At 41.0% G+C, this 22,659-nt stretch overlaps 1 protein-coding gene and 1 non-coding gene across 3 annotated transcripts in view; one reads left to right on the forward strand and one right to left on the reverse strand.

Moving 5' to 3' along the window:
- Positions 1–1,547, reverse strand: part of SESTD1 (SEC14 and spectrin domain containing 1) — a 128,114-nt gene extending 126,567 nt beyond the window's left edge. The window contains exon 1 of one of the 2 annotated variants that reach the window (XM_049887561.1): positions 1,257–1,547. The gene's annotated coding sequence lies outside the window, so the exon portion shown is untranslated. Of the gene's footprint in view, positions 1–898; positions 1,056–1,256 lie in introns of those variants that run through there. The other variant, XM_049887562.1, reaches the window with a different exon arrangement.
- A 9,907-nt stretch (positions 1,548–11,454) lies between these two features.
- LOC126078613 (U6 spliceosomal RNA) lies at positions 11,455–11,561 on the forward strand. The gene has a single exon (XR_007518098.1). It is a non-coding gene; the product is annotated as a U6 spliceosomal RNA (small nuclear RNA).
- Positions 11,562–22,659: the final 11,098 nt, after the last annotated feature.

Genomic DNA, 22,659 nt, shown 5'->3' on the forward strand with positions numbered 1-22,659 from the left:
ACAAAGTATTTTGTATAAAGGCTTCCTGGTACCAGAACAAAGAAGTATTTTATTGCTCAAAGCAAAAAGAGAATATCTTCCTCCCATTTAGTATTGTTGTGCTAAAATAGCATACCAGTGAAAACAGCTAGGTATCAGCATGACCCAAGGTATGTAAACAAAGATAAATTGTTCTATATTAGGTATTCTTCCCAAGGCTGGGGAGGGAGTTTCTCACACCTAAGAAAAGGCTTTTCATGCCAAAGAAAACCATACAGATTAAGATTTTCCAACATGGGGATATTCTGAGTGGGAATTCTAATTTGAGGAGTTGCCAACCTATATAGGCTGGGATGTATGGTGGGTATGGTTGGCACAGACAAAGGTGACCTGTCAAACAGCTGCTATCCGAGTAAGTACTCCCTTAACAGCACTCCAAGTTCTAGGGTGATGTCTGTGTGACAGGAAGATGTCAAACCACCAAGAGAACCGCGGGTGCTGTCACGGCAGCAGCAAGTCCAAACCGTGCACCCGAGGGTCAAATCCCACTCGTACCCTCCAGAGCCGATCTGACTGCCCTAAATCAATGTGCCTAAAATATACTTTAAATAAAGCAAATACAGAACAACGAATCTTTGCCAACCCGCTCTCTCCCTCCCCTTTTGACTCTTCCAAAGGCTGTAGGGATGTTATCCTGCAGGCCCGGAAGAAGCCAAACCCGGGGGACGGGAGAGGCGTCCAGGAGCCTCGGCGCAGTCCGGGGGTTACAAAGCGGCACCCCCCACCCACCGGACAAGGCTGGTCACCGGCCACACAAAGGAACCAGCCACTGGGTTGACTTGCCCAGCAGCCGGGCACATCTGTTCCCTGGACGCCCGGAGGACGAGACCGGCCGGAAAATAAGGATTAACGCCCAAACCTGTTGCACGTTTCGGGTTCCTTTCACCCAAAAATGGACAAGGACGCACAGGAGGGGAGACAAGAGCGGCCGAGGGTTTGCGGGCGGGAGCCGGGCCCGGCAGGCGGCGCGGAGGGAGGCAGGGTCTGCCCGCGGGCCTCCCACCTCCGGCGCTTTGTCTGCGGCCTCGGCGGCGGTGGAGGCGGCAGGGAGGGGGCGCCCCTCCCACAGCCGCACGGTCCCGCCGCCCCGCGGCCCGCGCCGGAGAAGAAAGCACGAAGCGCCGCCGCCGCCGCCGCCGCCTCCACCGGCCAGAGCTCGCCGCTCGGCCGCGGGGCCTGCGTGCTCCCCGCCCGGGCCGCCCGGAGGCCACACTCACCTGGCTGGCGCTGACGCTGGCGGCCGGCGGCTCCGGGGCGCTGGGGAGGACGCGGGGACGTGAGCGAGGCGCGGGCGGAGGCGGAGGGCGAGGCGGGAGGAAGGCGGGCTGGGGGCGGAGCGGGCCCGAGCGGCGGCGGCGGCGGCAGCTCCAGTCACTCGCGGCAAATCGCGTCCCGGCCACTCTGTGCGTCAGGCGGGGGGCGGCCCCACGACCTCCCGGCACCGCTGTTCGACTCGAGTCCGCGCGACCCAGCGCGTGCCCGGGTGGCGACAGCAAGCGGCCCCACCCGGCGCGGGAAGGCTGTGGGGCGGGGAGTTCCACCCGGCAGGGAGCGGGAGGCTGGGCAACGAGGGGGCCTCCGACTCACCGGGGCGGACCCTGCGGTGCCCACCACTCCCCGAGCTTCTAGCTTCCCAGCTGGAGAGGCTGTGTGGGTTAGTGGAAGGAGCACGGGACCTAGAGTTAGGAAGTCTGGGTTTAATAACCTCGCTACCTGACACCTTGGCAAGGCATTTGGGTTCTCTGTCTTCATCCTGGAATATGTAGATTAGAATATATGATCTCCGAGATTCTCGAAATTCTGACATCCTCATCCTCCTTTTGTTGGGATTCCCCTGGCCCCAAATACCCACAGCTAAGAGATGCCAGGAGAGGTGTTTCCCCTACAGCCTGTGGTGTGGCTGAATGGTGAAGGCAGCTGGAGGGGAAAGGGTTGCAGTGAGGAAAGGCTCGTTTTAGGGCCAAGGGCGGATTAACCAGTAAGCAAGGTACACACGGGTTTAATTGTATTTACTAACGTGTTTACTTACTAACCTTGTTTCTTGGTTAATCTGCCCCTGTTTAGGGCATGTGTTTTTCTTTGAGAGTCTTTCCATTGGACAATGCAAATTTAATCCACAAATGGCCCTCTAGTAATGGTTATTTCCCGGCTTCTCCAACGCCAGTTATTTTTCTCCAAATGTACTGACTTCAAAGCCCTCATTTTATTGCGCAAATAATTTTTATGTCATTTCCTGAATTCAGGTAGAAGAGTCATCGACTAATACCCACAAGTTTACTACCATGTGGTTCCCATCTGGGGACTTCCATATTACTCACTCTGTAACTCACTTCAGTATCACCTAATTCCATTGACAAAATCTTGCCATTCCAACAACTGGGCAACCAAATCTCTTTCTACTGAAGTTCTCGGATTTAAAATCCCATGGATGAATTCTTCCTCTTCATTCTGTGATAAATAATTTGTCTCCACTACTTAAACCTCTTTGTTACAGGCCAAGTCTTTCTAATTTCACTTCCTCTTCTGTTCTCACTACTTCCTGCTCCATAGCAATCCCTGGGTGGTGCAAATGGTTAAGCATGTGATTGCTGTTCAAACCCACCCAGAGATGCCTCAGAAAACAAGCCTGGCAATCTGCTTCCAAAGGGTCACAGCCTTGAAAACTCTGTAGAGCAGTTCTACTCTGCATTCATGGGGTCTCTGTGAGTACCAATGAACTCGACTGGCAGCTAACAACAATTCTTCATTTGACTGCCAAAGGATGTTCCAAAAACACAAAACTGAACATGGTAACTCCCTCCTTAAAATCCTTCTGAAACTCTCCTCCTGGACAATCAGTTCCAAGCTAGTCACCATGGTATACAGGCTCCTGGTAATCTGATCCCTCTACCTCTTTAGCTTCATCTCCAGCTCTGACTCCTACCACACCCACATCACACACAGATTCAACAGGTATTTTCCTCCATCTGAAATCCATCCTCATTTAACCACGTAAACTTATTCTTCAAGAGATCTAGCATTACCTCCTCTTCGGGGTCTTCCCTGACATCCGTTCCTTCCTCCACACCCGCATTCTCATCCCTCACACTTATACTGAATTAAATACTCTTTCCTTTCTGCTTTCATTGAACCTTTTATTTGTTCTCTACGATAATCCTTAGCACTTTCTTTTTTCCTGTTTCCTTTCTGAGAGGTCATTGAGAAGACAGATTTTCTCTAGTTCATCTTCGGCTCTTCAGAACATAGCACAGTGCTCAGCAAAAAGAAGATCCTCTCTAAATATTTGTTGAAATGAGACAGTTATTATTCAATCTGATAAATAGGTATTGACCATCTCCTCACTAAGAGAGAAATGCAATGTGATCCACAGTTCCTGCCTTCCTTCAATTAACCTTTCATGGCATTCTGTGCTTCCTTTCTCTGCTGTGTCTTGGCATTCAATTCTGCTTATCATTTTAAACATTCTCCTGCTACTACTCACATTCTTTGCTTATCCTGATAAAGCAAGGGGATGCCAAACAATCCATTATATAATTCACAAAACATCCCTGCCGTTTCTCTTTCCATACCTTCTGGCTCCACACTGTGTTACCCAGTTACTATACGAGGGCTAACTGCTTGTAACAGAAAAACCCTTAGACTTAATCTAGAGAATGAAGTTAAGGTGCTATATTTTCACATAGTTACTGAATGAACTTAGCTCAATCACTTAAATTCACCAGACCTTACTTCTGGGTTTGTTTGGCTCTATGATTAGCATTCATGTTTAATATTTTATCACTAAGGTAAGTACATTCTTTTTTATATATAAGTATAAATTGAGGGGACTACCAGATCCTTGCAAAGTGGCTGTCCAGCATTTGCTTGAACTCTCCACTGTCAGAGAACCACCCTTAGAATAATATTAATCTTTGACTAGTCCTAGTAGATTTCATTTCACTTAGATCCACAATCAACATCCGTGAAAGCAGCAGTCAAGAAATCAAACAACACATTGCATTCAGCAAATCTGCTGTAAAAGACCTCTTTAAAGTGTTAAAAAGCAAAGATGTCACCTTGAAAACTAAGGTGCAGCTGACCCAAGCCATGATGTTTTCAGTCACCTTATATGCACATGAAAGCTGGACAATGAATAAGTAAGACTGAAGGAGAATTGGTATCTTTGAATTATGGTGTTGGTGAAGAATATTGAATATACCATGATCTGCAAAAAGAATGAACAAATCTTGTCTTGGAAGAAGTACAGCCGGAATGCCCCTGAGAAGCAAGCAGGGTGAGACTATGTCTCACATACTTTGGATATGTTATCAGGAGGGACCAGACTCTAGAGAAGGACATCATCCTTGGTAAAGTCATCAAAAAAGAGGATTGACACAGCTGCTGCAACGATGGGCTCAAGTATAACAGTGGATGTGAGGATGCGCAGGACCAGGCAGTGTTTCGTTCTGTGGTACACAGGGCCGCTATGAGTCAGAACTGACTTGATGGCACCTAACAACAACTAGTCCTTTCAATGAACTGCAATTCAACTCCCTAAATATTTGGTAGGTAGCTGTGGTATTGGTAGAAATGCCACTGAATTTGGATTCTGAAGTGGTGGGGTCAAATTCCAATTCTGCAACTTCCTAGCTGTGTAATCTTGAACAAGCCACAAAACTGTCCCAAGTATGAATTTGCTTATCTCTAGAAGGGGGACTAATAATAACACCTTAAATTATTGTTATAAATATGAATACAGTATACTTAAAATGCCCAGTGCAGTGCCTTACACATAGTTGGTGCTCTAAAGGCATTCATTAAATCTGAATCTAGCACTATTTGTTAGGTACGGAACAAGCTCAATTCCCCTTACATATTATGTGTCTTTTCACGCCTATCCTCCATTCACATGCCCGCATTCATCTCCTCCTCTCATCTAAACCTACTCTGTTGTTGCTGTTAGGTGCTGTCCCTTCAGTTCTGACTCATGGCAACGCTGTGTACAACAAAACAAAACGCTGCAGGTTCCTGCACCATCCACGTAATCATTGCTATGTTTGAGCCCATCATTGCAGGCACTGTGTCAGTCTATCTCATTGAGAGGGTCTTCCTCTTTTTCTCTGACCCTGTGCTTTACCAAGCATGATGTCCTTCTTCAGTGAATGGTCCCTCCTGATATCATGCCCAAAGTACATGAGACAAAGGCTCAACCATCCTCGTTTCCAAGAAGCATTCTGGCTGTACTTCTTCCAAGACAGACCTATTCATTCTTCTGGCAGTGCATGGTATGTTCGGTATTCTTCACCAACACCGTGGTTCAAAAACATCAGTTCTTCTTCAGTCTTCCTTATTCATTGTCCAGCTTTTGCATGCATGTGAGGCAATTGAAAAGATCATGGCTTAGGTCAGGTGCACCTTAGTCCTCAAAGTGACATCTTTGCTTTTCAACACTATAAAGACCTCTTTTGGAGCAGATTTGCCCAATGCAACATATCATTTGATTTCTTTAGTGATGTTTCCATGGACATTGATTGTGGATCCAAGTAAAATATAATCCTTGACAACTTCAGTATTTTCTTCATTTAGTATGACATTGCTTATTAGTCCAGTTGTGAGGATTTTTGTTTTCTTTATGTTGAGATTCAATCCATAGTGAAGGCTGTAGTCTTTGATCTGCATCAGCAAGCACTTTAGGTCTTCTTTGCTTTCAGCAAGCAAGGTTGTGTCATGTGCATATCGAAGGTTGTTAATGAGTTTTCCACCAATCCTAATGCTGCATTCTTCGAGCCTGGCTTCTCAGATCATATGCTCAGCATACAGATTAAATAAGTATGGTGAAAGGATACAACCCTGATGCACACCTTTCCTGATTTTAAACCACTCAGTATTCCCTTGTTCTGTTTGATCGACGGCATCTTTGTCTGCGTACAGGTTCTGCATGAGCACAGTTAAGTGTTCTGAAATTCCCGTTCTTTGCAATGTTATCCATAATTGGCTATGATCCACACAGTTGAATGCCATTGCATAGTCAATAAATCACAGGTAAACATCTTTCTGGTATTCTCTGCTTTCAGGCAAGATCTATCTGACATCAACAATGATATCCCTCATTCCATGTTCCCTTCTGAATCTGGATTCAATTTCTCACAGTTCCCTATGCTGCAACCATTTGTGAATTATCTTTGGCAAAGTTTTACTTCCATGTGATATGAAGGATATTGTTTGATAATTTCCACATTCTGTTGGATCACCTTCCTTTGGAATGGGTACAAATATGGATCTCTTCTAGTTGGTTGGCCAGGTAGCTGTCTTCCAAATTTCCTGGCATAGACAAGTGAGCACCTCCAGCACTGTATCTGTTTGTTGAAACATTTCAGTTGACATTCCGTCAGTTCCTAGAATCTTGTTTTTTGCCAATGTCTTCAGTGCAGCTTGGACTTCTTCCTTCAGTACCATTGGTTCTTGACCATATGCTACCTCCTCAAATGGTTGAATGTCGACCAACTCTTTTTGGTACAATGACTGTGTATTTCTTCCATCTTCTTCAATGCTTTCTGTGTCGTTCAATATTTTGCCCATATAATCCTTCAATATAGCAACTCAAGGCTTGAATTTTTTCATCAGTTTTTCCAGCTTGAGAAATACCAAGCGCATTCTTCCCTTTTGGTTTTCTAACTCCAGGCCTTTGCACATTTCATTATAATACTTTTCTTTGTCTTCCTTTGCTGCCCTTTTAAATTTTTTGTTCAGCTCTTTTACTTCATCATTTCTTCCATTCGTGTAGATACTGTGCCCTTAAGAGCAATTTTCAAAGTCTCTTATGACATCCGTTTTGGCCTTTCTTTCTTTTTAATGATCTTTTGCTTTCTTCATGTATGATGTCCTTAATGTCATCCCACAACTCATCTGGTCTTCGGTCATTAGTGTTTAATGTGTCAAAACATACTCTAGTGCATTTTAAATTGCAGTATCCAGAAGTAAGTTCGATAGCTTACATAGAAGAGTAGAGGAATGTAATCTTCTACATTCTATTGATATTTCAAAATTCAGCTTGATGTCACATTACCAAGGAGCCCTGGTGGTGCAATGGTTAAGCACTGGGCTGCTAACCCACCAGCTGCCCCTTGGGAGAAAGATATGGCAGTCTGCTTCTATAACAATTACAGAATTACTCCATCCTATAGCTTTGATGGTGACTTGATGGCAACGGGTTTGGTTTGGTTTATCACATCAACAATTTTTCTACCACCCCACTCTATTCATAAATACCATGCTTTTGCCAGCTAAAAACAAATACCCCCAAAACTTCTAAATCTTTGACACATATGGGGTATATAACTGTATCCCTTTCATCCTATTTCTGTACAATTTGTTTTTGGAGACCGAGTGCAAATTTTTGCATTTTTTCTTCTTAAATAATACTTTGGAAGTTATGTACCAGGGGACCCTGCCAAATGGAAATAAATGTGAAATGAAAATAACATTTAAAACTATTCAGAGAATCCAAATGACATTTTAAGTACTTGAATCTCTCAAGACCCCTCTGAGGTAAGAAAGACTGGCATTCTTAATGCCATTTTACTGAACCTCAGTAGGATTAGGTAATTTGCTAAGCATTCACTCCACACCAAAGTCTGTTTCTGGGAGAAACTGCTCTACCAACAACCCCTACTGAAGGGATGGTCTAGGCAGTACTGTTTTGTGCTGTGTAAACCCTGAATCAAGGAGCTGTGGTGGCCCAGTGGTTAAGTGCTCAGTTGTTAACTCAAAGGTCTGCAGTTCAAACCCACCAGCTACTCTGTGGGAGAAAGTTGTGGCAGTCTGCTTTCGTAAAGATTAAACCAAAAAAAAAAAGTCAAACCCATTTTAGTCAAGTAGATTCTGACTTATAGCTACCCTACAGGACAGAGTAGAACTGCCCCATAGAGTTTCCAAGGAGCACCTGGTGAATTCGAACTGCCAGCCTTTCAGTTAGCAGCTGTAGCACTTAACCACTCGCCACTAGGGTTTCCTTCATAAAGATTACAGCCTTGGAAACCCTGTGGGGCAGTTCTACTCTGTTCTATAGGGTTGCTATGAGTCAGAATTGATTCAATGGCAACGGGTTTGGTTTTGGTAATCCCTGATTGCACTTGACCTGAAAGTAGCAAAGTTACAGGTTGTCCAAAATAAGTGACTTGAGGAAAAAAAAAAGAAAATACTCATTACAAAAAAAAAAAAACTGACCCAATCTGTCAACCAATTGGGGAAACTGACTCTAAAAGGAGGCACAAAGGGAGGGCATGGGTGGGAGGGGCCATAATCATCAGCGAGCAGAAGTTATGTCAGCCAAACACTAAAGCAGAAAACATTCATTCACACATTGATTTATTCAACAAATATTTATTAAGCATCTCCTCTCTTTAAGGTGTTGGGGATACAATATGGAAAAAAAAACACAAAAAAATTCTGCCTCATGGATTGGGACAGACAAGAAACACAGTACATAACTAAACCATAAAAAAAAAAAAAAAACCCTCTTGCTGTGGAGTCAAGTTCTATTAGAAAGTGATCCCCCCCCCCAAAAAAAAACCTGTTGCCATCGAGTTGATTCTAACTAATAACGACCTTATAGGACAGAGTAGAATTGCCCCGTAGAGTTTCCAAGGAGCACCTGGTGGATTCGAACTGCCAGCCTTTTTGGTTAGCAGCCATAGCACTTAACCACTATGCCACCAGAGTTTTCTAGAAGGTGGTAAGTGTTAAATAAAAATAATGTTGAACAGGGGACTAGAAGGTGTAGAGGGTGGGATACAATGTTTAATAACATGAACAAGGAAGCCCTTACTGAGCAAGTGACATTTGAGCAAAGACTTGAAGGAGGTGAGAGAGTGAGCTGTGGTAAAGAAAAGACACACAGAGTAGAAGCTGAGGGAGCCAACTGGTAGGAGGCAATCATGAAAACAAAAACAAGCAGATACCAAGAGAGTAGCAAAATCATGGCAACACAAAGAGCAAGGTGTTCAAAATCTAGTTGAACCTTTGCAGATGTTGCTGCTGGTAGGTGCCGTTGAGTTGATTCTGACTCAGAGCCACCCTATGTACAACAGAACAAAACACTGCCAGTCATGTGCCATCGTCACAATTCTTGTTATGCTTGAGTCCATCGTTGTAGCCACTGTGTCAACCCATCTTGTTGAGGGTCTTCCTCTCTTTTCGCTGACCCTCTGATTTACCTAGCATGATGTCCTTCTCCAGAGACTGATCCCTTCTGATAACATGTTCAAAGTATGTGAGATGTCGTCTCACCACTGTTGCTTCTAAGGAACATTTTGATTTTACTTCTTCCAAGACAGATTTGTTCGTTCTTCTGGCAGTCCGTGGTATGTTCAATATTCTTCGCCAACACCACAATTCAAAGGTGTCCGCTCTTCGGTCTTCCTTATGCATCATTCAGCTTTCACATGCAGATTAAAAAAAAAACAAACAAAAACCCAAACCCATTGCCGTCAAGTTGATTGCAACTCATACCAACCCTATAGGACGGAGTAGAACTGCCCCATAGGGTTTCCAAGGAGTGGCTGGTGGATTTGAACTGCCAACCTTTTAGTTTGCAGCTGTAGCACTTAACCACTACACCACCAAGGTTTCCACATGCAGATAGGGCCTCAAAACCTGTATTTTAAGAACGTCCCCCCAGGTGATTAGGGTATTCCACCAGAGAGAGGGAAATCCATAAACTCTTGCTGCTGAGCACTGGAGTGTTGCCCTGGATTCTGATGTTGTTAGTTGCCGTCGAGTAGGCTCAACTCATGGAGACATCATCTACAACAGAAAACACAACCAGTTGAGTCCATTCTGAGTCATGGTGACCACATGTGTGTCAGAATAGAATTGTGCTCCACAGGGTTTTCAATGGCTGATTATTTGGAAGTAGATTACTAGGCTTTTGTTCTAAGGGTCCCACTAGGTGGACTCAAACCTCCAACATTTTGGTTAGCAGTTTAGCATGCTCATTGTTTCTACCACTCAGAGACTCCATGTGTAACATACCAACAACCAAATCAAATCTATTGCCATAGAATTTCCAAGGCTGTAATCTTTACGGAACCCGACTGCCACATCTTTCCCATGAGGAGTGGTTGGTGGGTTCGAACTGCCTACCTTTCATTAGCAGCTAAGTGCTTTAACCATTGAACCTACTGAGCTCCTATGTAATAGCAGATCCAAAGACACAAAACCAAATCCATTGCCATCAAGTCAATTCCAACTCACAGCAACCCTATAGGACAGAGTAGAACTGCCCCATAGGGTTTCCAAGGAGCAGCTGGTGGATTCCAACTGCCCACCTTTTTGATTAGCAACCAAGCTCTTAACCATTGTGCCATCAGGGCTTCTATATAACAGAAGGCCCTTCAAATTTTGTGTTCCACAAAGCTCAACTTAATTTGCATTCTTTTTCTCCTAGAAGGTTTAGTTGTTCGGCTTCTCTGGTATTCACGGGAAGCCTGGTATCATGGCTGAGATTTCAGTTTTCTAATTTCCACATGTTTTCTTCACAAAACAAACGAAAACCAAACTCTGACACCCTAATCCCTGAGATGACATATTTGGGCTTCTGTATCTTATAACCAAAATACCACAGTGACAAAACTATGAGATGGTGGTACCAAAACTGCATCACTAGGTTTGTGTTCTTCATTCTGTAACCCTTGCCTTTCAGAGGGAAAACAAAAATGCAAATGTGGGGGTATTTCCTTAACCTTTCAAAATTAACTTTTAAATACTGTCAAAGTATTATATTTTAAAATTTAAAGGCTTATCAGGAAAAAATATTTTATGGTATTTATTTTAATAATTTACCTTAATACATTATTGAGTTTTTAAAATATTATGTAATAATTTTAATGAAATTACTCTGAGCATTTATTAGTTTTTACATTTGACGTTTTAATCCCAAGGTCAAAATTTCTCTCATTGAGGAAGCTAAAAAGGTCTGGTATTTTTTAAAACATTTATTTTTCAGGCCTTTGAAATTGTAAAGATGACACTTTCAAGCTTTGTTTTTTTTGTTTGTTGTTTGGCCACCTATTAGTTCATAATCTAGGCCAGTGTATTTGGAGCCCTTTAGACAACAGAACTTTTTGTAAGGCCAACATAGTTTGCGTTCATTTGTGTCAGGTGAGTCCCCCCACCACAATAATACTTTCACAAAACGTTTTTGGTAAACAGGCCAAACGAGAGATTAAAAAGCAGTGTTTCATTTTTTGTAAAATCAGCAAAACCTTTTTCTAACATACCTGATGTCTTTTTTTCTAGGTGCAGAATCACAGGATTTTAAAGCTAGGCCACCTTTTCCAACATCCTCATTTTCCTGAGACCCAGACAAGTTAAATAAACAACATACCCAATTCTGGACTTAGTTAACAAAAGAAATATCAAGACTTTAGACCTTCTGTGCTCGATTCAGCAGTGCATATACTAAAAATGGAATGCTACAGGGAAGATTAGCATGGCCCCTGCACAAGGATGACATGCAAATTCGTGAAGTGTTCCATATTTTTGTATGTAGCAAGGTGTGTATAAGTTTTTGTGTGAGAGACTGACTCGAATTGTAAACTTGTGCTTAAATCATGATAAAAATTTAAAAAAAAAAAAAAAGGGAATTTAGACCTCCTGACTACTAGTTGGAGCCCTGGTGGTGTAGTGGTTAAGAGCTCTGCTGCTAACCAAAACGTTGGCAGTTCAAATCTGCCAGAGGCTCTTTGGAAACCCTATGGGGCAGTTCTACTCTGCCCTTTGCTAAATTCTGTTACGAAGCTCATGTTAACTAAGAGTGACAGTAAATTGATAGTAAATTAGGAAATTGTCTATGAGTTGGAATCAACTCAACGACAACAGTTTTTTTTTTTTTGACTACCAGTTAGGAGCCCTGGTGGTGCAGTGGCTAATCCCTCAGCTGCTAACTGAAAAGTCGGCAGCTTGAACCACCAGCCGATGCGTGGGAAAAAGATTTGGCAGTCTGCTTCTGTAACTTGGAAACCATGCGAGGCAGTTCTACTCTGTCCCATTGGGTGGCTATGAGTTGGAACTGACTCCATAGCAATGGGTTTTTTGACTAGTTGCATATAAGATGCAACTATTTGAATACTAGCAGTATCAATTGCATATGTATAAATAGATGGGATGCATAATCTGGACATAATGCAAGTTTCTGTCTTAAACATCAGTAGCACTCTGAATAATAGAAAATGAAAATTTCAGACTAAAGCAAATTCCCTAATTTCTGCTATCAATTTACATCACTCTTAATAGGAGCTTTGTAGTGGAGTTTAGCAAAGGAGGCCAAGTTAAAAGTAGATTATTCAAGCAAATTGTTTTAAATGCTTTTGGCAATATACACTACATTGCATAATAGAGGACAGTAAACTGGTTATGTCAATTTTTATAATTCTTTTCACTAAATTTTCTTCCAATAAAACCTGTTGCCATCAAGTTGATTCAGGCTCATAGCAACCCTATAAGACTGAGTAGAACTGCCCCATAGGGTTTCCAAGGAGCACCTCGTGAATTTGAACTGCCAATCTTTTTGTTAGCAGCTGTAGCTCTTAACCACTATGCCACCACTCCTGAGTTAGAATTCCTTAAAAGCAAACCAAACCCACTGTTGTCATTGAGTTCATTCTGTCTCATAATGACCTTATAGGATAGGGCAGAGCTGCCCCATAGGGTTTTCAACGTTGTAATTTTTACAGAAGCAGATTGGCAGGCCTTTCCCTCCCCACCCCCTCCGCCCAGAGTGGCTGGTGAGTTCAAATCACTGACCTATCCCGGTTAACAGCCAAGAGCTAAACCACTGTGCCACTGGGGTTCCTTAATAAGAACTACTTAGCAAGTGCCAAAGCCAATTTGAAGTGAAACACAGTGGAAGGGTGATAAGTTTTCTAGAACAGTGCTGAGGTAGCTCAGAAAGCTGAAAGAAGAACTGCATTTCTGGGGATCTCAGAGAACAGAACCAGAAACCCAAACCAAGTGAGCATCTTTCTCATTGTTGTATTCTCTCATCTCTGTTCTTTTCCAGCTTGTCTTCAATCTAACATCAAACTGGTCTTTTTAGGCCGTGAGGAGCAGAGCCTCGGGTAGCACTGGCTGTACATCCTCCAGCTTATGGACGGTTTATTTAGAAAAATATCAGGAGGTGGCAGATATTTTACATCACATGAATGTTCAAACATTGTGGCCAGTAGAATAAAATTGGCCTGGGAGTAGGAGGCTAGGTAGCATAACTGGCCACTCCAGTCATGGAAGGAAGTTTACCCCAAAGGAGAAAAGAACAAAGGGCTACCAGCTAGACAAAAAACAGTAGATATTCATTGCAAGATGTGTGCTTTGCTAAACCTCACACTGGAAAGGCTGTTTTAGTGAAATACTATATCATCTGCTGAAAGATTAAAATTATGATGGAAATTATTTCTAATTTCATCATTTTTGTATTAAAAACCTACATTCAAGTACTTTTTTCTGGTTTGTGAATGCCTCTTTTAAAATGCTAGTCTAGAAAAATCCTTTAATTTATTCATGATTACGGTAGAAGAGTATAATTTTGCTTGATCAGAGAATCTTTACCTGTTACTTGCATTATAAATCTAAAAATATTTTAGTCAAAACTGAAGAGGTAGAAGTACTTGATTGTCAGATTTAAGATGCACAGTGAAATAGTCAAGTTTCATTTAAAAGGTGAAATTACCGAGAAAGTTCTTTGGTTTCTGTTACATGATATTTCAATATGGGGTTAAGCCCTAGATATTAGTAAGACAGAAAAGAATGTTAAAAACAAACTTGGTCCAAGTCATAAGGTTCACTTTTGTTTTTCTAATGTGTTGCAGTCATCAGCCTGAATACAAAGGTCAAGAATATTTACTTCAGAAATCAAATAATATGCTCTGCTCTAGACTCTTCAAATCTCCTCCGACCTTCAATTTTCTGGTGGTCAGAAGTGGCTCTCTTGTTTATTTACACTTTTAAAAAATTTGTCCTGAGTTCCTGAGCAAAACAGGAACAAACCACATTTTAAAATAATTTGCCACCCCCTGCCCAGGCTCCTTCCACTTTGTCACAATTTCCAGCTGCTTTGGAGAGGTGTGTAAAGCCTTCTGTGACTTTAGCAGCTGAATGGCAGCTCCTGAGAAGTCCCATTGCCTGAAGCTGAAGGAGGAACACCAGCAATGCAGACACAAAGAATTGATTTGGTTGTGGGATAAAGTGGAAAATGGAAAGAATTGCTTTTTGTATCAGTCCAACTTTTCCTCTCCTTCTGAATAAAACATTATTATGTAACAAAAGGCCTTTAAACAATTTCTTTCTTTTTAAATTGGCAATGTGACAAATACAGATTGTGTCATCCTGGGTTAGAGCCACTTCTTAGGGTGTGGAGTAACTTGATTCCAGCAGTGTGGACCAGTGTACTCAAAATATGTGACACAAGCTAGGTTCATGCCTCATTATCTTAGATTTAGGGACAGAAAGTAATGAAAGCATGTTTCTTTCTTGGGACTCGAGAGAAAGGAGCTACTGAATAGGCCTTACAAGACCATTTTATTCTGAAACTTTAACGTTTTACATAAACAACTATTCAAATAAACCAGTAAATATATTTTATCACCATTCCTAATGATGAAAAAAATTTTTGGTCTATACTACTCCATTTAAAAATATAACAGCAAACGTGGGTCAGGAGCTATTGAAGCACTCAGCTCACTCCTCTGACAATCAATCCTGGGTGTTTTGTCTGTAAACAAATTGTGCCTCGTTGTCCACAAGGAACAATATCCTACTCTGGAGCAGTGTTTGAAGATTCTGTGTTCAAACACCAGCTTGGTTGCATTCAGGAAGATGTGTTATCTCAATGTCATGCAACGAATTCTTAAACATTTTTCTTGGAAAAAAGATGGGTGAGGAGAAACAGAGAAAAGACACTCAATGATTTATGTGTTTATTCAACCAAAAATTCAGTGCCTGCACTGCATTAGACTTGGGAGACAAAGACAAGGAGGTTATGGGTTTGGTCTCAGTCTAATTGGGAGACAGGAACCCAAACGAACAATAAATACAACAAGCTTCATACAGATTTATTGGTGTTAGTTACCATGGAGTCATTCCTCCCGCTCGTGGCGACCCCATGTGCAGAGCAGAACTGCTCAGGAGGGTTTTCAAGGCTATGACCTTTCAGAAGCAGATCACCAGGCCTGACTTCAGAAGCAGCCTCTGGGAGCGTTCAAACTGCCAACCCTTCAGCTAGTAGTCGGGTGCTTAACTACTTGTGCCACCCAAGGTGTAATTAAATTCTACACAAAATGTTATAGGAACCTAAGGGAGAGTGAGCTCAAGTGCTTGCACTTGAACTGAGTCTAGGAGAAAGAGCCAGTATTATCCAGGCTGAGAAAAGGGAAATAGATTCTTTATGCAGAGGAGTTTGTACTCCTGGCCTAGATGGACTAAGGAACATGATATACGGAAAAGAATTTTGAATATTCTTGATGTGGTTACATGAGCAGAGCATCATTTAAGGAAACTACCAGAATAAGTACCACAACAGCCTGCAGAGGCCAGGAAGTTAATGTAAATGATTGAAAACAAACAGGTTTGTGTATAAACGCATTTGCTGTGTGAGTAGCTGAGCTGATGGCTCTTTGTAGGGACTGCACCAATTTACACTTCTCCCCAAAATGTGAGCGATTGCCTCTTTTCCTGTACCCTTGTCAAGAGTGAATATTTACAATAGTTTTTTTTCATTCATTCAACAAATATTTATTGAGCGCCTACTAATACAAGGTATTGTATTAGATGTTGAGAATACAACAGTGAATAAAACAAAAATCCCTACCCTCATGGAAAACACACTCTACTGAGGGGTAGACAGACAAAACAGATAATGTAAAATGTGTAGTTGTCAGATAAATGCTATGGAGAAAAATTAAGGAGGATGGCAAATAGAGAACAAGAGATAGTTTGGATTTTAGATAAGGTGATCAGGAAGGCTTCACCAAGAAAGTGACCATTGAACAAAGACATAGAGAAGGTGAGGGACTATGCAGATGTCTGCGGGAAGGACATTTCAAACAGAGAAACAACAAATCAAAAGCCCCGAGGTGAGATCCTGTCTGCCAGTGCAGAGAGGTAAAGGGGGTTGGGTAGGGAGATATAAGATTTTGTGTTGTTATTGCTATTAGGTGCCATCAAGTGGATATTTGACTCGTAGCAACCATTTTTGACAGAGTAAAACTGCCCCATAGGGTTTTCTAGGATGTAATCTTTATAGGAAGAGATCACCAGGTCTTCTCCTGAGCCCCTGGATGGGTTCGAACCACCAAAATTTGATCAGCAGCCAAGCACTTAAGTATTGCTCTACATAGATGCCATGTGAAGATTGCAAGAAGCAAAGGAACCCCAGAGCAGTAGTCAATGCCTTGAACTTCTAGTCTACTGAACTGTGAGAAAATAAATTTTTGGCTATCCACTAGTGGTATTTCTGTTATAGCAGCAGTAGGAAATTAAGATAGTCCATTTCTAAATACCTCCTCTTCCTTGAAACCTTATGTTATCCTAATTGTGTGTTATCTCCCTCCATTTTTGGGGGAAGGGGGCTTTGTATTTTATTTTCATACCTCATATGGCATTTAAATAAAATTGAAGTCACAATATGATTTAGGTATTTTTCATATCTCACCCATTAGACTATATATGTCTTTGAAAGGTAGCTGAGTCCAAACTTGTCTTTCTGATAGCTATAACTATTGTGGGGTCTTTATTTTTCATATATTAGTTTATATGAAGATTATCTAGAGATAGAGAAACCCAAAGAATGTTCTAATGTAAATATTTACTTAGTAGTCTGTCTCCGGAAACCCTGGTGGTGTTGTAGTTAAGAGCTATGGCTGCTAACCAAAAGGTTGGCAGTTCGAATCCACCAGGTGCTCCTTGGAAGCCTTATGGGGCAGTTCTACTCTGTCCTTTAGGGTCACTATGAGTTGGAATTGACTTGACAGCATTGGGTTTGGTTTGGTTTTTGGTTTAGTCTGTCTCCACCAATAGATGGTAAGTTCTTTGAGGGCAGAAAATCTTCAACTGCCTTTTTAAAATTTCAAAAAGAAACTTAGTATTAATTCAATAATGTCTGATATATAGTCTGTTCTGGATTAAATTGTATCTCCCCAAAATATGGGCTGGAGTCCTAATCCTTATACTTCTAGATTTAATCCTGTTTGGATATAGAGCTTTCTTTGCTATGTTAATTGGATCATAACTCAAGTAGAGTAGGTTCTAAATATAATCACTTCTGAGTTATAAAAAGAGCAGACTAAATGCTGAAGCAAAACACATGGGGGAAAGATAGATACTCCGTGAAGGTTGTCTACAATCAAAGGAACCAAGGAACACCTAGGAAGGAACTGACAGAGCTGAGACCCTGGTTTGGACTCTCAGCCTCCAGAACCATGAAAAAATAAATTTTTGTTCTTTAAAGCCAGCCATTTGGTAATTCTGTTGCAGCAGCACTAGGAAACGAAGACACTGTTCAAACCCCAAAAATGTCTTGTAGTTTCTTTTAGATCTAAGATCAATTAAAGCTCACATGTGGCATTTTGTTCATACCTTTTTCCTCCAGAACAGTCCCACTTTTATTTGTTTTTGTCTATCATGACATTGACATTTCCAAAACGTCTAGGACCAATTATCTTGGAGAAGGTTCCACACTCTGGGTTTGTTAGATTATTTCCTCATGATTAGATTCGGGTTAAACCTTTTTGGCAAGCATATTACTTAGGTGATGCTGTATCCTTCCTATTGCATTCCAAATAGAGGCACGTAATCCTAGTTTGTCCCATGAGTGGTAATGCTGCGTTTGAATGTTGAAATTGGTGTCCATCAGATCTCTCTATTGAAAGGAACATTTTTCCTTGTAATTAATAGGTGGAGTCATACTGTGTTCATACTTTGAGAACTGGTGAATAGCCACTTCACCAAAATTTTTTACCTTATGGGTTTAGTGTCCAATTAATGGCCATTTTCTGAATCATTATTGCTATTACGGTGGCAAAATGGTATTCTTACATGTTTGGAAAACAAAAAGTCTGACAGAATCTGAATACATACCTTTTTTAGAAGCTTCGACAACAAAAGTATGTTGTACTTCCTAAAGAGAATGGAAAATCAGCACCCAAGGTTTAAACCCAGAGCTGAGAATTGGAAAGAAAGGCCAAGAAAAGGCTGTAGAATAAGAAACATATCAAGGGGGAGTCTTTTTCTTCTAGAAGTTGTCTGTGCATGCAGGCAAGAATAGGGGCCATTTCCTGTTAAATCAAAGCTGTACTCAAAAACAGTTGCAAGTCTTTTGGGTGAATGGAAAAGGTTAAGGCTATATAGAGCAACGGTCATCAAAATATAGCTCCTGGGCCAAGTTTGGCCCACAGTTTGCTTTGTAAATAAACTTTTATTGGAACACAACCTTGCTCATTCCTTTACAAGTCTATGGCTGCTTTTGCACTGTAATGGCAAACTTGAGTAGTTGCTACAAAGACTGAATGGCCTGCGAAGCCTAAAATATTTACTATATGTCCATTTACAGAAAAAATTTGCTAGCCCTCTGGGTGTAAAGTGTCTGCAAGTGTGTGTTTGGTAAGATATGATTCCCGCCCCCCACCACCCCCCCCAGGCTTTTAGGGAAAGCCTCCAAGCAAGTGAAGAATGGCACACTCAATTAAGAGGACAAAGTTCTTTAGATTTGAGCCAATAAAATCTATTGTTTAGCAATATTGTTTTGGACCCAGCCTCCCTGGGTTCAAATCTTGGCTCTATCACTTATTAGCTGAGTGACCTTAGCCAAGAATCTTAACCTCTTTGTACCTCATGTTTTTTGTCTGTATAATGAGGATAATAATTATACCTATTTCATAGGATTGGTGTGAGGACTAAGCAAATGCATGTAAAGCTCTTGGACTAGCATGTTGTACATAATAAAGTTCATGAATATTAGCTATTATTATGTTTGGAGCCCTGGTAGCACAGTGGTTAAGACCTCGACTGCTAACCAAAAGGTCAGCAGTTCAAATCCACCAGCCCCTCCTTGGAAACCCCATAGGGCAGTTCTACTCTGTCCAATAGGGTTGCTATGAGTCGGAATCACCTAAATGGCAATGGGTTTTTGGTTTTGCTATTGTTACATAAACCTGACAAATTTTTGTATTTCCTAAAGCACTTAAGACAATAAAATGTATACATATTTATTATGTGTCCTTATGACCAAGATAAGCAGAATCTGTCCAATGGTGGTCCAGTTGTAAGAGGACCCTGTGGCATATTTTAGAGGCCATACACGGAGACCCGTCTGGTTTCAGATAGACAAAAGGACAAACAAGAAATGTTACCTCATTTCTGAAGCAGAGGGAAAATGATGAATTCCATAATTATGTAGTGACTCATTCATATTGCTGAGGAAACTTGCAACTCTAATACTCTGTAATTCCTTTTCAAATAAATACCATTTGGTAATTTAAATAGTATCTGATACATTTGGTTGAAATCACCTGATGAGCCCAGGCTTCTGTTTGTAAGGCTGTATTTATGAAATTTAAATATAACTATAGAAATTAAAATCTATTAAACATTTGCAGGCATCATTAGCTTCAATACATTTTAAAAAACCACATGATTTAGTACGATTTTAATAACCCTCTGATACTTTTTAGCTTCACTCTTTCATTCAATCAAAACTTACTGGGCAGCTAAAATATGCTATACTCTGAACATTACATGATTCTGTTAGTTGATATATTTATGTGTGTGTATTTGCATTTGAGTTTATATGAATATAAAATGTTTTCTAAAGAACTAAAAAGCACTTTACATACATATTGCATCAGTTAATTTTAAAACTACGTTCTCACGTAAGGAGAGAATAAGTGGCTTTTATTTCCATTTAAAAATAATAAAAATGAAAAACAACACCTTGTTCTTTCTACTTTTTAAAACATGCTTACATGTATTAATGCATGTAATCAGTTATTGGAGATAGAGTAGGTATCAATCCCATCTAATAGATAATAGAGCCTAAGCTCTGAAGGATTAAAGGATTTATTGGAGTTGTGAAACTGGTTAGTAAACCCTAGAACCAGGAGTCTGGTTCCCACCATTACCCATTTTTCTTCTTATTCAATCTATGTGGAGAAACATTCAAAATCAGTTTCTCTTTTAGAACCTCATCAAGTTATAGGATCTGATCCTTCCAAGGAATATCACCGTAGTCCACACACGAATCGATTTTAGAGTCGGAAATAAATTCAGACCTTCCTTCTCTCAAAACCACTGTTCTTGCCACAGTTTTATAAACATTTCAATTAAAAAGGTCTTTTTATATTTTTCATTTCTGAGTCTGAACTGTTAACACTATATAACGACCATAGCAAAATTAATTTTATAAGCTTCTAGAAACATTTTATCATGTAGAAAATTTATATACAGTCAGGTGGAAAACAAACAAAAAAACTCTTATATGTGAGAGAAACTTTTACACTGAAAGAGCTTGTTAAAAACAACATTTTGAACCTAGGGACAAAGAGTCTCTTCATACACAGAATAAAGAGTGGGACTGCCACCTACTTAATATTTTCCTATTCATCATTTTCCTAAGTAATATGAATTTAGAGTCCACTGTCAGTCTAGAAACTCTTTAGTGAAGCATGAAATATGAAAATTCCGGGCATATTAAACACAGCTAATGTATTTCCAGGGTAGCTATACATTTACCACATGTTAGCATGTTTGACTAGAAAAAAGGAGATACTTGTTTTCCATTTGATGTTTCATCAACCCTCTTACCATTGCCTACAGATGCTGGTTCCACAGGAAATTAAGGTTCTGGGGTATGCTGGAGTAAGCCATTTATTATTGAACATTTTCAATAAAATGGCTTTTAGAAGAGCGGAATACAATCCTTGAGGACAAGGGCTTCCCTTATGTTTGTTGCTCTTTGATGTACCTACTTTATTTAAAACAGCACCTGGGGTTACAATAACACAATGGACTTCAATGTATGAGGTAATCCACACAGGAGCATAGGACTTCTCTGCTGAGGAGGTGGTCTACCACTCCCTTCATTTTGAGACATTAGGGGAAATGCCAGCTATTCAGCAGACCTAAAATTTCTACTTGGGTTAAAGCCCAGTTCTCCAAGCCTATGCAATAATTGTGATGAAGTTCAGAAGAATAATCTGAAATAGGCAGTTAAGAAAATTTTCTATGCCTAAAAAGAGGGAGAAAGAAACAATTTCAGTGTTCAGTTTTTTCCAAAACCTTTCAAATTTTTCGTTTTATCTCTCAAAATCACTTTCAAGGCCTGTCCTTGCTTGGGTTCCCTAGACACTGATACAAAGAAGGAGAGTTATGCTGGAAAATTTGTTGGGGATACATCTATAAGGAAGTGAGACAGAGGGAAAAGCTGAACTGCAGTGTAGTTACAGTGAGGCCTCAGGCAGTTTTAAGGGAGCTTTGTAATTTTTTTTTTTTTTTTTGAGCTGGGTTGGCCCAAATCAAGGTGAAAGAACTAGGTCATTCTATTCTCATATTAAACCCATTGCCATAGATTCACTCCCGACTCACAGGGTTCCCAAGGCTGTAATCTTTACAGAAGCAGATTGTCACATCTTCCCCGCTACGGAGCAGCTGACTGGTGGGTATGAGCCGCTGTCCTTTCAGCCAAGGACTTAACCATTTGCACCACCATGACTCATTATTCTTACATTGTTGAGTTGGTCCCGATTCATAGCAACCCTATGTACAACAGAACAAAACACGCTATCCTCACAATTGTTGCTATGTTTGAGTCCATTGTTGCAGCCACTTTGTCAGCCCACATTGTTGAGAGTCTTTCTCTTTTGTGCTCACCGTCTAATTTACTAAGCATAATGTCCTCCTCCAGGGACTGATCCCTCTTGGTAACTTGCCCGAAGTACATGAGAGAGAGTCTCACCATCCTCGCTTCCAAGGAGCATTCTGGCTGTACTTCTTCCAAGACAGACTTGTTCGTTCTTCTGGCAGTCTGTGGTATATTCAGTATTCTTCACCAACACCATAATTCAAGGGCATCAATTTTTCTTCAGTCTTTCTTATTCGTTGTCCAGCTATCGCATGCGTGTGAGATGACTGAAAAGATGATAGGTTGGGTCAGGTGCACATTAATCCTCAAAGTGACATCTTTGCTTTTTAACACTTTAAAGAGGTCTTTTGCAGCAGATTTGCCCACATTAGTGAGTCATCGGCTGCCCCTGGAATGGATCAGCCTTGAGTAAAATAGTTCCCGGTAGCCAAGGATAAGTACCATTGATAGACACAACTGTGAGTCTATTGGCTGCAGCTGGGGATGTGTGCATTGGCTTTGAGAAAGGATATGAGTGGAGTTCCACTGCATCCACTATAAGATCCTACATACTGTGATCCTTCCACATCTCTGATTTCATCGCCTCTCCAGTCACATTGGCCTCTGTGCTAGTCTTTGAACCTGCCAGGCATTCTTTCACCTCAGGGCTTTTGTTCTTCCTGTTTCCTCTATTTAGGTTGGTCAACTAGGATTGGACTGAGACTGCCCCAGTTTTAGCACTAAAAAGTCCTACA

The sequence above is a fragment of the Elephas maximus genome, chromosome 6 (genome assembly GCF_024166365.1).
Source record: "Elephas maximus indicus isolate mEleMax1 chromosome 6, mEleMax1 primary haplotype, whole genome shotgun sequence".
In the NCBI taxonomy this organism is placed as follows: domain Eukaryota; kingdom Metazoa; phylum Chordata; class Mammalia; order Proboscidea; family Elephantidae; genus Elephas; species Elephas maximus.